At 35.8% G+C, this 12,500-nt stretch overlaps 1 protein-coding gene across 4 annotated transcripts in view; it reads right to left on the reverse strand.

Moving 5' to 3' along the window:
* LOC144977130 (metabotropic glycine receptor-like) overlaps positions 1–12,500 on the reverse strand; it is a 424,917-nt gene that overhangs the window by 267,397 nt on the left and 145,020 nt on the right. For all 4 annotated transcript variants that reach the window (XR_013646243.1, XM_078921968.1, XM_078921969.1 and 1 more), the window contains one exon: positions 677–905. The gene's annotated coding sequence lies outside the window, so the exon portion shown is untranslated. The remainder of the gene's footprint in view (positions 1–676; positions 906–12,500) is intronic.

Genomic DNA, 12,500 nt, shown 5'->3' on the forward strand with positions numbered 1-12,500 from the left:
CACATCCCAAAAAGTAAGTATGTCCAGGCAGGTTGATTTTTTGGGATTTTTAAAAAAAGGATTCCCTCTTGCTTTGTCTAGCACTGTTTCGCACCAGTGCCTGCTCTCTAAATTTTCACTTTGATATTTACAATCCAGAATAAATGTAAAGAAATAAACGATACGAGCATTTCTAATAAAGCTCATTTCCATACTTAATTTACTTAAAATATTACATTAATTCCCCAAACAATGTGTAACCCACTGGGACAAGCTGGTATTATGTCGGAATGAACTAATTAAAGACATTTTAATTTATAAGTCAAAATAATAGGAATAAAGACATGCCTTTATTTTAAATCAAAGAAACAACGCCCGTTCTCCTAAAATAAAAGGATTATGCTCATGATGATGCTGATGATGATGATAATGATGATGATGATGATGATGATGATGATGATGATGATGATGATGATGATGATGATGATGATGATGATGATGATGATGATGATGATGACGATGAAGATAACGAACAAATAAAAAAAAACCATTCCGGCCTTCACAGAACATTCCATTTGTATACAAATCAAAAGAAGCCTACATGAGGGAATAGAGAATAATACTTTGGTCCTCCATATATAACAATAAAATAATACTATTTCATTCCTTCAGTAAAGATGGAAAAGATAATGCTTACTTGCAGAGTCCTTTTGATGGACTACGGAGTTTCCAAACAGAATGCTTTGTGCTGGGTTGATGAATGTAATCTTAGGCTGGATTTAGAAATTTTTCATCTTGCATCTGGGTTAATCCATTTGATGTATTTCATTACGTGACTCACTGGGAGACTGTACTGCTTACTGTTTTTGTAGAGATTTCAAAGCGTGAACAGCAATACTGATACCCGGGTTTCGTGGAGCCGAGAGCTGAAATAGAGATGGAGGAAAAACGTTATTTCAAATATTTAAAAGAGGAATTAGAAAATACCTTTAAAGAAAATTGTTGTATGGAAGTTTTGAAACAGGGAACGGAAATGGACCAATGAGTAATATATCCGTGTGTTTAGTTTAAGATAACATAAAAATTTAAGCCTCATGGGGATGAAGCGTTTGACGGGCGGTAGCAAATACTCTTTACCTTTTACATAGACGCTAATCTATCCCAAGTATTTTCCGCTGGCTACCTTACCCAAATCGGATGGACAGAGAAGGTGTGTCTTGAGTTGAGTGGATGGATACCCGTCTCTTTCCTTCTGAGTCCTCTTTAAATTAAATCTCTCCTTCCCGGCCACTTTAAGAATTATCCCTAAAACTTCACTCAAACACAAAAGAAGCAAGTTCTTGCTATAGGATATACGTCTTTTTTAGCACAACGAGATCTACAACACAGTGCCAAGTTTTTATAAATGTAACAGACACATTCTCTTTTTTTTTTTTTTTGTTATGTGCAAAATTAACCAGAAAGAGAAAATTGTTGACTGTATCATAACAGAAGTGACGATGGCGATTTGTTGGTAAGGAGAGATTTCAACAATTGGAGTCCCCAGCGATTGGAACACACAGGTTTCTTCTTTTTTGGCAAAAGACTATTGCAAAGAAATAGAAAGCCAATTTAAGCCAAGGACAAATGTGTTCCACATTACCAGCATTATCTAAAGTCTGCTATATAAATAAGTTGATATCAAGGGATTCCGACTCTAACCGTTCAAGCGCTAATCCTTGTCGCTTATATTAAAGCCCAACTCTTCCCGTTAACGCTTATGAATAAGGCCCCCCCCCCCCCCATAGACGACATGTTTTGTACCGGTGACGGCGCTCGTCTAGGTCGATGTGACCCAATCCATGCATCAGTTGCACAGGATTTTTGTCCACACACGGTGATGTATTACACATGGACCGTCACCGGTCCCAGTCATTGTCTCTCTATTCTATTTTTCACCTTGCTCACATAGACGACGAGTAAACAGCGAGGTACTCATTTTACACGTGAACAAGGTGAGAGAATGCGAGTAAAGAGCCTTTTCCTAGGACTAAATTTTATGCGCCGCCCAGAGCGGGTCTCGAAACCTGGACCTTCCGATCCGAAAGCGAGAGTCATACCACTAGGCCCCATCATAGAACAGGGAGGGGCACTGCTCTGTCGACCACACAGCCTCACGATTAATTACAATTTATTTCTAATTTAAACAATTTTTTGAGTAAAGACATAGTTCTTGGTATCAAACCTATTGTAAATTTGAAGCTGATCACGAATATGACGTCAAAACAGCGAACATCCGAAAAAAATGTCCACTTTTTTATACTGCTACGCCCACGATCACAGATCGCCTTGAAAAATATTAAGCAAGGCGGGATTTGCAAGCGATCGACCGTCCCGCCGCTAGTCGCCCTGGTATTTAGCCATACACATTAGGACTGTCTTTGACTCTATTGGACATCTTTGGAATCATCCAAAGAAAATCTGATTTTTAATGCCCTTGGCATTGTTCTATAAGGCGAAGAAGACATACATGTATTTTCTTTAACTCACTAAATGAATAAAAAATAGAGATTTTCTCTAAATGCTGAAAAAACAGAGATTTCCTTTGAATGATGAAAATAAGACTTAGCTGCTAGACCTGTGAAGGCCTGAGGTTTATTCCCCGGGTACCCAGATCAAGCAGTGGATCGTAGGGATCGGCAACTTGCTTAGTCGACCATCGGACCGTAAGAATTGCCCACAATTATTTTATTAAATGAAACAAGATCTAATAATTTAAAAAAAAATTATAGTATCTTCGTAGTTATTTAGTTAAAACACCACAAAAGAGTCTTGTCCATAATACTCCTTCCATGAAAAAGATTGACATTTCCTATCTCGTGACATCCCATTCTGTGAGTACTTCTCCGTGTTTATTATTATAAACCCGGTGTTGTGCTTGAATATAACAGACCCGTTTTTGTCGGCTCAAGTCAAGTATAGTCTATGTTGAAAGTTACGCATAGTCGCAAAGCTAATTTGTCCGTCAGTTTATTACAAGTAAATAAGTTGTCTGCAAATTCATGTAACACCAATTTCAAAATGCTTGCTCTGAAAAATCTTCAGAGGAAAATGTTATTTTGAGGTGTTATTCCTCATTTTTTATTTTGTTAATACTCATGACTATCTAGTAGCGGCTACTTTGCGAAGTTTTCAATCCTGAAAATTGCCGGGAATTCGCAACTCTAGCAGGTATTGGGAATCACCTCTACATAATATATGAACGGACATATCACGGAGAAAGGGCGGTAGGGCGGGTGGGTGGTGGGGGGGGGGGGGGCGCAGCCAGCCTCCCAACTTAAGATGTTATCCATTCTCCGCTAAATTCTGAATTAATTTGACAAGTCTTCATCACGTATATTATATAATATCTTGTCCATTGCGTATTATGGCAGCTTTGATGTCACAAGTACGTGTCATAGCTAATCCCACTCGAGACTGATTTTTTTTCTCTAAAGGGTTTTAACCAGTTCATTCTCGTACTCTGAAAAAAAACAGCATAAAAAAATTTGGTAATAAAAACTACTCCTTCAAATATCGATCGATTTAGATACCCTAATCTTGGCAAACCATTCAAATCCGGGACTTCGCAAAGTCCTAGGTTTGAGAATTTTAGACAAGATAAGAGTAATTTGAATCGATCAATATTTGAAGGAAGAGTTTTCTGGGCAAATTTTTAAATAAATGTATTTCCAAATCACAGCAATTATCTGGTTAAACTAAAATAGAAGTTAAAAACTCTTTACCCTGAATCCATCCCGATGTTATGAAGCATAGACAATAGCTAAGAAGGATTTAAAGGAGTGGCAGACAATTTTGGAAGCTCCCGTGACATCTCTTTAAATAATTGAAAATTAAAGAATTTGACGTGGAACGAATAACCGATTTTTTGTTCTAGCATCTCACCTAATATTGGTGTTATTTTCAACAGGAAGTATTTTGATCTTTCTATTGATATCGCTAAGCTAACAATTCTCCTGCGAGAAAATACTTTTCTTAAAAATATGTGTTACTTCTATTCTGTGATTTTTCGTCTCTTATGCTCAATATGAGTCTCTGGAGCATTTATCAATTAATAATAACAATAAAAATAATAATGATGATAAAATTAATAATGATAATAATAATAATAATAATAATAATAATAATAATAATAATAATAATGATAATAATAATAATAATAATAATAATAATAATAATAATAATAATAATAATAATAATAATAATAATAATAATAATAATAATAATATAATAATAATAATAATAATATTAATAATAATAATAATAATAATAATAATAATAATAATAATAATAATAATAATAATAATAATAATATAATAATAATAATAATAATAATAATAATAATAATAATAATAATAATAATAATAATAATAATAATAATAATAAATAATAATAATAATAATAGTAATAATAATAAATGAAACTTGCTGAACACTTTCCATGAAATTATTGTTATAATTCAATGTGAATCGTTGTAAAAACGAAATGCAAATGACAATGAATATATGAAAACATCTCTAGTCAACTATTAATGTTCATATCAAACGTTTGTAGCCTTCAATTCCTTCATTTTTGTTTAAAGTGTCTGAAATTACTTCCGAGGTAAAGACAGTGTCGGCAAAATGTAAGTGCTGGAAGTCTGGAAAGGTGAAACAAATAAAAGAGAAAATAATACATAGACATTGAAATACGATGGCTGCTTTTAGTACAAATGCAGATTCACATCATTTTGATTATCTATATGGTATAGATGTTAGTCTGTATTCTGTTGTACTCTGGTAAAACACGTATTTAAGATTTTGGCCAGAAAACTTGTCCTTCAAATATCAATCGCTTAAAATGACCCTCATCTTATCATAAACTCTCAAACCTTGGACCTCAATTCTGGCCAAAATTTATTCAAAAGTTTTTTCTCAAAGTATAGCAGTTGTGTGCACAGAGTCATTGTGATGCTGGGGGTTATTGGATTATATCAGCACGGTCTTAGATAATACAATGGGTTGCCTTGCCAACTATAACAAAGAGACAGGGTCAGGAGTGTGATGAAAGTCGTGCAATAAGATAAATCAGTACCGCGTGAGAATCTGTTACTCCTACAATAAACAATTCCCTGTCAGGGTAATATGAGAATTCCAGAAATCAATCAAGCACCTGGCCATAAATCGTTTCAGTGGTCGTGCAATGACCACAAAGGTCACTGGTTTCTGCTGTACGATGAAAACTCATTAAAACATATTTCTTCCCCACCTAAGGGTTTCCTCGTACATCAAAAGATTAAGTTGTCTTCCACCTTAGGAAAAACAATTTTAAACCCGAGACCGCTTTAAAAGTTAGATATGTGTGACTTAGTATTTCCATAATGCTTGTTTGATTCCAATGATATTATTTTAGAAAGAAGTTGGACCGCGCCGTCTAACGGACTCTGAACTGACACGGATTTTAACATTTGGCCAGAAATCTCGTCCTTCAAAAATCGATCGATTTAAATATCTCACACCTTGGCAAAAATATATCAAACCTGAGACTTACAGGAAGACTTTGAGAGGTCTCAGGTTTGAGAATTTTTGCCAAGATGAGGGTAATTTAAATCGATCGACATTTGACCAAAATATCTAAATGCGTGTCTTTCCTGAGTACGTCAGTTAAATACCACGGACGTACAATGGAGAAAGTCAAAGAGAAGCAATAAATTTACTTCCAATCTTAATCTACCTTTGGGAAATTAACCTACCACACTCCACATGATAGCAATAAGATCACTGAAATTCTATTTATGGTGAGTTGTTGCAGCAATAATGCCCATGTATGCTGGATTTCTGTTAAGCGCAGTTTCAATATTCACCTCTTTTACGACAGTCACTAATTTCAAGGCCGTTGTTGGGAAGGAAACGTTCCATCGCACAATGTCAAAACAACTCGTTGTTGGGAGAGGGCAAAAAACCTTCACTTTATATCACAATCATCGTGCCTGTCACGGGCGTCGGAGGCTTCTTTTACAATTTCTCCCCTTTGTCTCTTGTTGTTTCAATGAGTTGCTGTGTTGTGAACTCATTGATTTGCTTCAATGGCGTCATTCTTCATTTTTGTTTCCCCCCTTTCTCTTTTCCCGTTGGTCTTTTCGCTGTTTTCAATAAGTTCATTTTGTCTTTTCTGTCTAGGTGTCTGAAGAAGCTTTGTTGTCGTTTTATAATAATTTTGAAAATTTTCAATTTCTTGTAGGTAAGATTGAGAATTTAATTCTTTGTTTTGTGTTCGGTGTGTGCTACGTCTTATTTATAAGACCCTTACCCAATTCTGAAAACGAACATTTCACAACTTCACTTTCCAAGAAACAAAAACTTAATTTAAATGGCATTCTTGTCTGTAAATGAATACTTGAGGCAAATTGTTGCCACGTAGTGTTATCCGAAATTGATCTATTGTATCTATAGAATTATAAAATTATAATATTGAAAGAGTTCATCCCCCCTCCCCCCTCTTTTCCATTCATTCTAGAAGAAATTAACGAAACAGTCCCTTGGCTTCACATTTAAAGGCCCCTGGTTCAAACCCCGCTTTGGACAAAATTGAGTACTCGGAGATTCTTTGACTCACAATTTCTCACCGAACTCAGGTGTAAGATTGGGACCCTACCGGTAATTATTTGTCTCTATTCAAAAAAATCTTACACATTTGTCGAGTCTCATTGATCTCAGTTATATTTGACCTTTAATAGGTATATTTTTTGGTAGATATATAGAGTATGTGTGTGTGTGTGTGTGTGTGTGTGCACGCGCGCTTGTGTGGTGTATGCGTGTGTGTATGAGAGAGATGGACATTGGATGCCAGGGAGTAGAGAATGGAGCCGTCCATCACGTGACACGTCTATCGAGTGTAAAATAGCTGTAATTATCAAATAATTATGTTGGGTATGTTTGCTGTGAGTTGCTGCCCTTTTCAATTTAAAGACAGTTGTTCGTTTCGAAAGCGAACTGATTCAAATTTACAGTTGCTTATGAGAGGATATAAAGTCAGGCAAAACATACAGCATTGACTGAGGTGATTCCGATTCACAATGTTAGAAAAAAAAGAAAAAAAAGTTACATTTCTTTGACATTTCTTAATCTTGATAATTGCGCATCTTGTTCCTTGGATGTATGACTTTATTTATTCGGAGATAATGTGTTCCATTGAGCCATATATTGGTTCTTTTTTGGAATTAGCAAAATAAAGAAATAAGAGTCTATGTCATGGTCTCAAGTGAGTAAAGAGCTACTCGACTATGCATAAAGATATATGTAGAATGAGGCCCCAGAATTTACTAGTTACTATAAATGAAAAACAATTAACGATTTGTTTACAATGAAATAAAAATAATGATGAAATTTAATTAAAAGAGATAAACAGTGATCGTGGCAGTTACAAATAGAGATATGAATATTTTACGTAACTTATGATAATATGTCAGGTTCGTAAGTTTACGTTTCCAGGTAGTTGATGGGCTTGGATGATCTATTCCTCTGATAACAGGATTGGACTCGTAAAATTCCACTTCCAGGCAATTGGTAAGAAGTTATTGTGTAGTCCTTTGACAGCGGGCTTGGGTTTGATCCTTGAAGATTATACAATCAAAGTTAAAAGCTCCGGCGTCTTAATGGTGTAGATATAATATCTACAAAGTCCCAAAAGATAAAAATCTTCCAGTATATATATAGGAATAGAGCGACTGGCCGTCCGGCATAGATTCTGGAGAGAAAGTGAGTGACGAATGTTAGACCTATCAGCTTTTATAATAAGTGGCTACGTGACAGAATGTAGAACGAAAAGTATTCACTAATTAGAAATTAATTCGAGGGAAGGCTATAAAAGGAAAGACGATCTAATATTAGAAGGTAAAGTTTATCTAAGCCTACCGAAATATAACTGGAGTGAGATGAATTCAGTTCTTAATAAAATAAAATTTAATAAGATAATTGTGAACAACCTTTACTGTGACACCCCCCACCCACGTTTAAAATATACTCTTTAACCATTATGGGAAAGATAGATTTTACAAACGGAAGTAAATTTACTATCATGATACTCTAGCATTAATCCATTGTTATGATTTGTGCTACAATTAAATTATTTATTAACTAGACATGGAAATGTTTATATTAACGTAGGTATATGAATGGGCGACAATAATAATGAAAGATTGTGATTACAAATCATTGTGATGAACGACATGATGGCAATGTGATTACAAATCATTGTGATAAACAATAGTGATGGTAATGAAGCATGATTTAAGTCGATGATATGAAGGTAATTTCTGAATGAAATGAATGAAAATGTAAATGGAATATTGACATTTCAATTATTAATCATAAATGAGTGAAAATTCATAACAATAATAGATAAAGAGAAGATTTCCCAAATCATGAATGGGTATGGTATATATATCCAAACAATACTCAATGTTACATTAAGTTGGGTCATCATGTTTACAAATAAAATTATCGAAATTGTGCGTTCTGATTTGGCATAGTTTGCGAGGTAACTAACAGTATGCATGGGAGGTTAAGTTATACCCTTCTCATGTGTTTATACTAATCGAGAAAGTAGGTCGGCGTGAATATTTTCACAGCCTGGTATGTGAGAGATACTGAAAGTGTAATTTTGCAAAAATAGACTCCACCTTAGTACTCTATTATTCATTTTGTTATTTCTTATGTACGTGAGTGGTTTATGGTCCGTTTCGACCACAAACTCTTTTAGCAGTAGATATCTGCTGAATGTCTTTAAAGCAAAGACGATGGCCAGTCCTTCACGCTCTATTACAGAGTATCGTGATTCTCTGTCCAATAATTTTCTGCTTGCATATAAGCAAGGCATTAGAGTTCCCTCATGCTCCTGTAATAGTACACCTGCGATGCCCTTATCAGACGCGTCAGTTCTTACAACAAATTCTTTTGATATGTCGGGTAATTTAAGAATTGGTTCTGAACAGAGTAATGCCTTTAATTGGTTAAAGCTATTCTGACACGCTTCTGTCCAAACAATTTTGTTCGGTGACCCATTCTTTGTCAGATTTGTTAGCGGTGTCGCGATGTGCGCGAAGTTGTAAATGTATTTCCTGTAAAAATTTAGGAGCCCAAGTACTTTGCGTACTTCTTTTTTTGTCTTAGGTGGTTGCAATTGTGCGATTTTTGTTTGTTTTTCTGTCTCGGGTGTCTGTGTCCCATGACCAACGGTATGACCGAGAAAATCAATTTTGTAAAATGCAATGCTTGTTTTTGACGGTTTTGTTGTTAAAGAATTACGTTTTAATGCTTCAAGCACTAATTCTAAGGTTGTCATGTGATCAGTCCATGAGTTTGAGAAAATACATGCGTCGTCGAAGTATGAGAGTGTAGACGGGATGTCTTTTAATAACATACGCATCATTCTTTGGAATGTCGATGCTGCGGCTGTCGATAATCCAAATGGCATATAGTTAAATTCTAACAATCCTAATGGTGATTGAAATGCTGTGTATTTCTTACATGATTCTTTCAGTGGAATCTGCCAGTAACCTCTAGAAAGATCACATTTTGTCATGTATTTTGCTTGAGATAAGGCAGCAAATAAATTCTCTTGATTTGGTATTGGTTCTGCATCAAACACTGTTGCTTCATTTAATTTGCGAAAGTCGATACATAGCCTTATCGATCCGTCTTTCTTTTTCACTACTACTATTGGTGATGAGTATGGGCTTGAAGAATATCTAACTATTCCTGTATCTAGCATATCCTTAACTTCCTTTTCAACTTGTTCTCGTGCGTGAAATGGAATAGGATAGTTTTTCACGTTGATAGGGGTAGATGTGGTTAACTTTATGTCGTGTTCCACTAATGTTGTATGTCCGGGTGCGTCTGTAAAGACTGACTGGTACTTTTCTAATAATGACCTGATTTCTCGTTTCTGACATTCGTTTAGTTGAGGATTGATTGTGACGTCATTAATTGTACTATTTTTAGGGTTACCGTGTTGTGGGGTGTGTTGTAGTTCGACATCATCGCTGTGAGTTTCGATGATTAATCCTACATTTGCAGCTTCAACATGGTTAAATATTGGTTGTGATAATCTGTCTCTATCGAAATATTTTTTTAGCATGTTTGCATGGAATGTCTTTGTTGTGTTGTTAATTTGAATCTCGTAATTAACACCAGATCGTACTGCTAATACCTTGAATGGTCCTTTCCATGTAGCTAAAAGTTTACTCGAGTCATCGGGTAAGAGTATTAGTACTTTGTCACCAATCTCAAATTTTCTTGACTTGCTTTTGCGATCAGAGTATTCCTTGTATTTCTCTGCTTTTTTAGTGACGGATTCCTGTGCTAGCTTACATGTGTCCTCTATTCTGTCTTTCAGGTTTCTTACATATTCGTAAGCAAACATAATTTCGTTATTGTCTTCCTCATTCCCTTTACAAATGTCGGCTACTATATTGATCGGGCCGCGAGGTGATCGTCCATACATCAACTCAAATGGGGAGTAGCCTGTAGATTCTTGGGTATTTCTCTATATGCAAATAGGATTGCTGGTAAGTATCTGTCCCAATCATCTGGTTTTTCTGCTGACACTTTTCTTAACATATTCTTTAGAGTGCCATTAAATCTTTCACAAAGACCATTTGCTTGGGGGTGGTAGGGAGTTGTGAATGAGTGTTGGATTCCCATGAGTTTCATGGTTTCATGCATCATATGTGATGTAAATTGGGGTCCATTGTCCGACAGTATCTCATTTGGTATGCCTATTCTGGTAAAAATTGTCATCAATGCTTCAGCTATGTGATCCGATGTAGTTGATTTCAATGCTATCGCTTCTGGCCACCTGGTTGCGTAATCGACTAGTGTTAGTATGTGTGTATGGTTTCTATCTGATTTTGTTAAAGGGCCTATAATGTCGATTGCAACTTTTTGAAAAACTTTTTCAATAACTGGGGTTGTCTCTAATGGCAATCTCGGTATTCTGCCTTTTGCGACTCTTCTTTGGCATGTGTCACACGATTTCACATATTCTCGGACGTCTTTAGTAATTCCAGGCCATGTGAAATTCTCGGATATTCTCTTCAATGTGGAAGAGCTCCCAAGATGTCCAGAAGTTATTGAATCGTGCGCTATTCCAAGGATTTTGTTTCTGTAAATACTCGGCGTGACCAGTTGTTTAGCTATTTTGTTTCTTTTCCTATGTAACCTGAACAGAATATCTTTTTCAATGATGTATTCAACTTTTGATTTCGTCCCTTTGTTTGCGATATTGAAATATGAAGTTAAAGTCGGGTCCTTTTTCTGTTCTTCAATGAACGTGTTCCTGTCAAATTGTTGTGGTTCTAGAGAAATAGTCATTGGCTTCTCTGTTGTCTTAGTCATCTTTCTTGTTTCTGCTAGACAAGCTGTTTCTTGGGTTAATGACATTTCTTTTACATCTGTTGGGTTGTCTTTAAGACCTTTTATATTGCCAACAATAACATCAGCGACGGGGTTGGGAAGTATACAGCATTCCACTATTCCTGTATAGTATGGGGTTTCTATGTACACGTTAGCTGTTTCAAAGGTTTCGACTGTGCCACTGAATGTGATGCATTGCACCGTTTTTCCAGTTTTGTCTTCGTCATTGATCAAAGATGCTTTTATTCCTACTGTACTGCATCCTGTGTCTCTCAATATTTTGCAATCAGTTCCATTAGCTTTGCCTTCACAAAAAAATAGCGATCCTGATTTGTGAGTTTGTGTTAAAAGTGACATACCTTTCACGCAATACACATTTATATTTTCTCCTGACATTACTCGTGTCTGATTGTTTACACTTGTTTGGAGTGATGCATTTGCAGTTTCTTTTGGATATCCCACGATTTTGTAACATTTGTCTGCTGTGTGGCCTTTCATTCCACAATATTGACATTTAATTATAGGTTTGTTGGTTTTCTTATACTCAGTATTATTGTCAGTGCTATTTCTTGTTTTGTTTTGATAGGGTCGGCTATGGTCTCTATTGAACTGTTTGTTCCATGGTTTGTTACTATGATCATCTTGTTTCACTTGCGTGTTCCGAGTGATTGATCGGCTCGTTCTATTTGAGTACTGAACTTTAGGTGTACCTGGACTCTGAGCAGCGGCAGCGTAGTATGGTTCCTTCAATGTTCTGCTAAGGGGTGTCAATGGATGTGCGCTGTTAAAGTTTTCTGCGTAGATTTTTAATTTGTCCAAGTTTTCTGGCTTTCTCTCTTTAAAGAATGCGACTAAATCTGGGTTGCAAGCTTGATAGATTCGATTCTTCAGCGTGAGATAGTAAAGGCCTGCAAAGTCGTCTTGTTTTACGTTTGCCAACTCAAGCCACCGATTTAGAAATTGAGTAATTCGGTTCACGAATGTATTAAAGTCTTCTCCACTTTCCGGTTTTGCAGTGTGAAACCTTTCCTGGTAACCATCTTCCGTTAATCTAAATCTTTTTAGTAGAGCGTCTTTAATTTTACCATA

The sequence above is a fragment of the Berghia stephanieae genome, chromosome 7, assembly GCF_034508935.2.
Source record: "Berghia stephanieae isolate SIO BIC M18660-M18661 chromosome 7, UCSD_Bste_1.3, whole genome shotgun sequence".
NCBI classification, from domain to species: domain Eukaryota; kingdom Metazoa; phylum Mollusca; class Gastropoda; order Nudibranchia; family Aeolidiidae; genus Berghia; species Berghia stephanieae.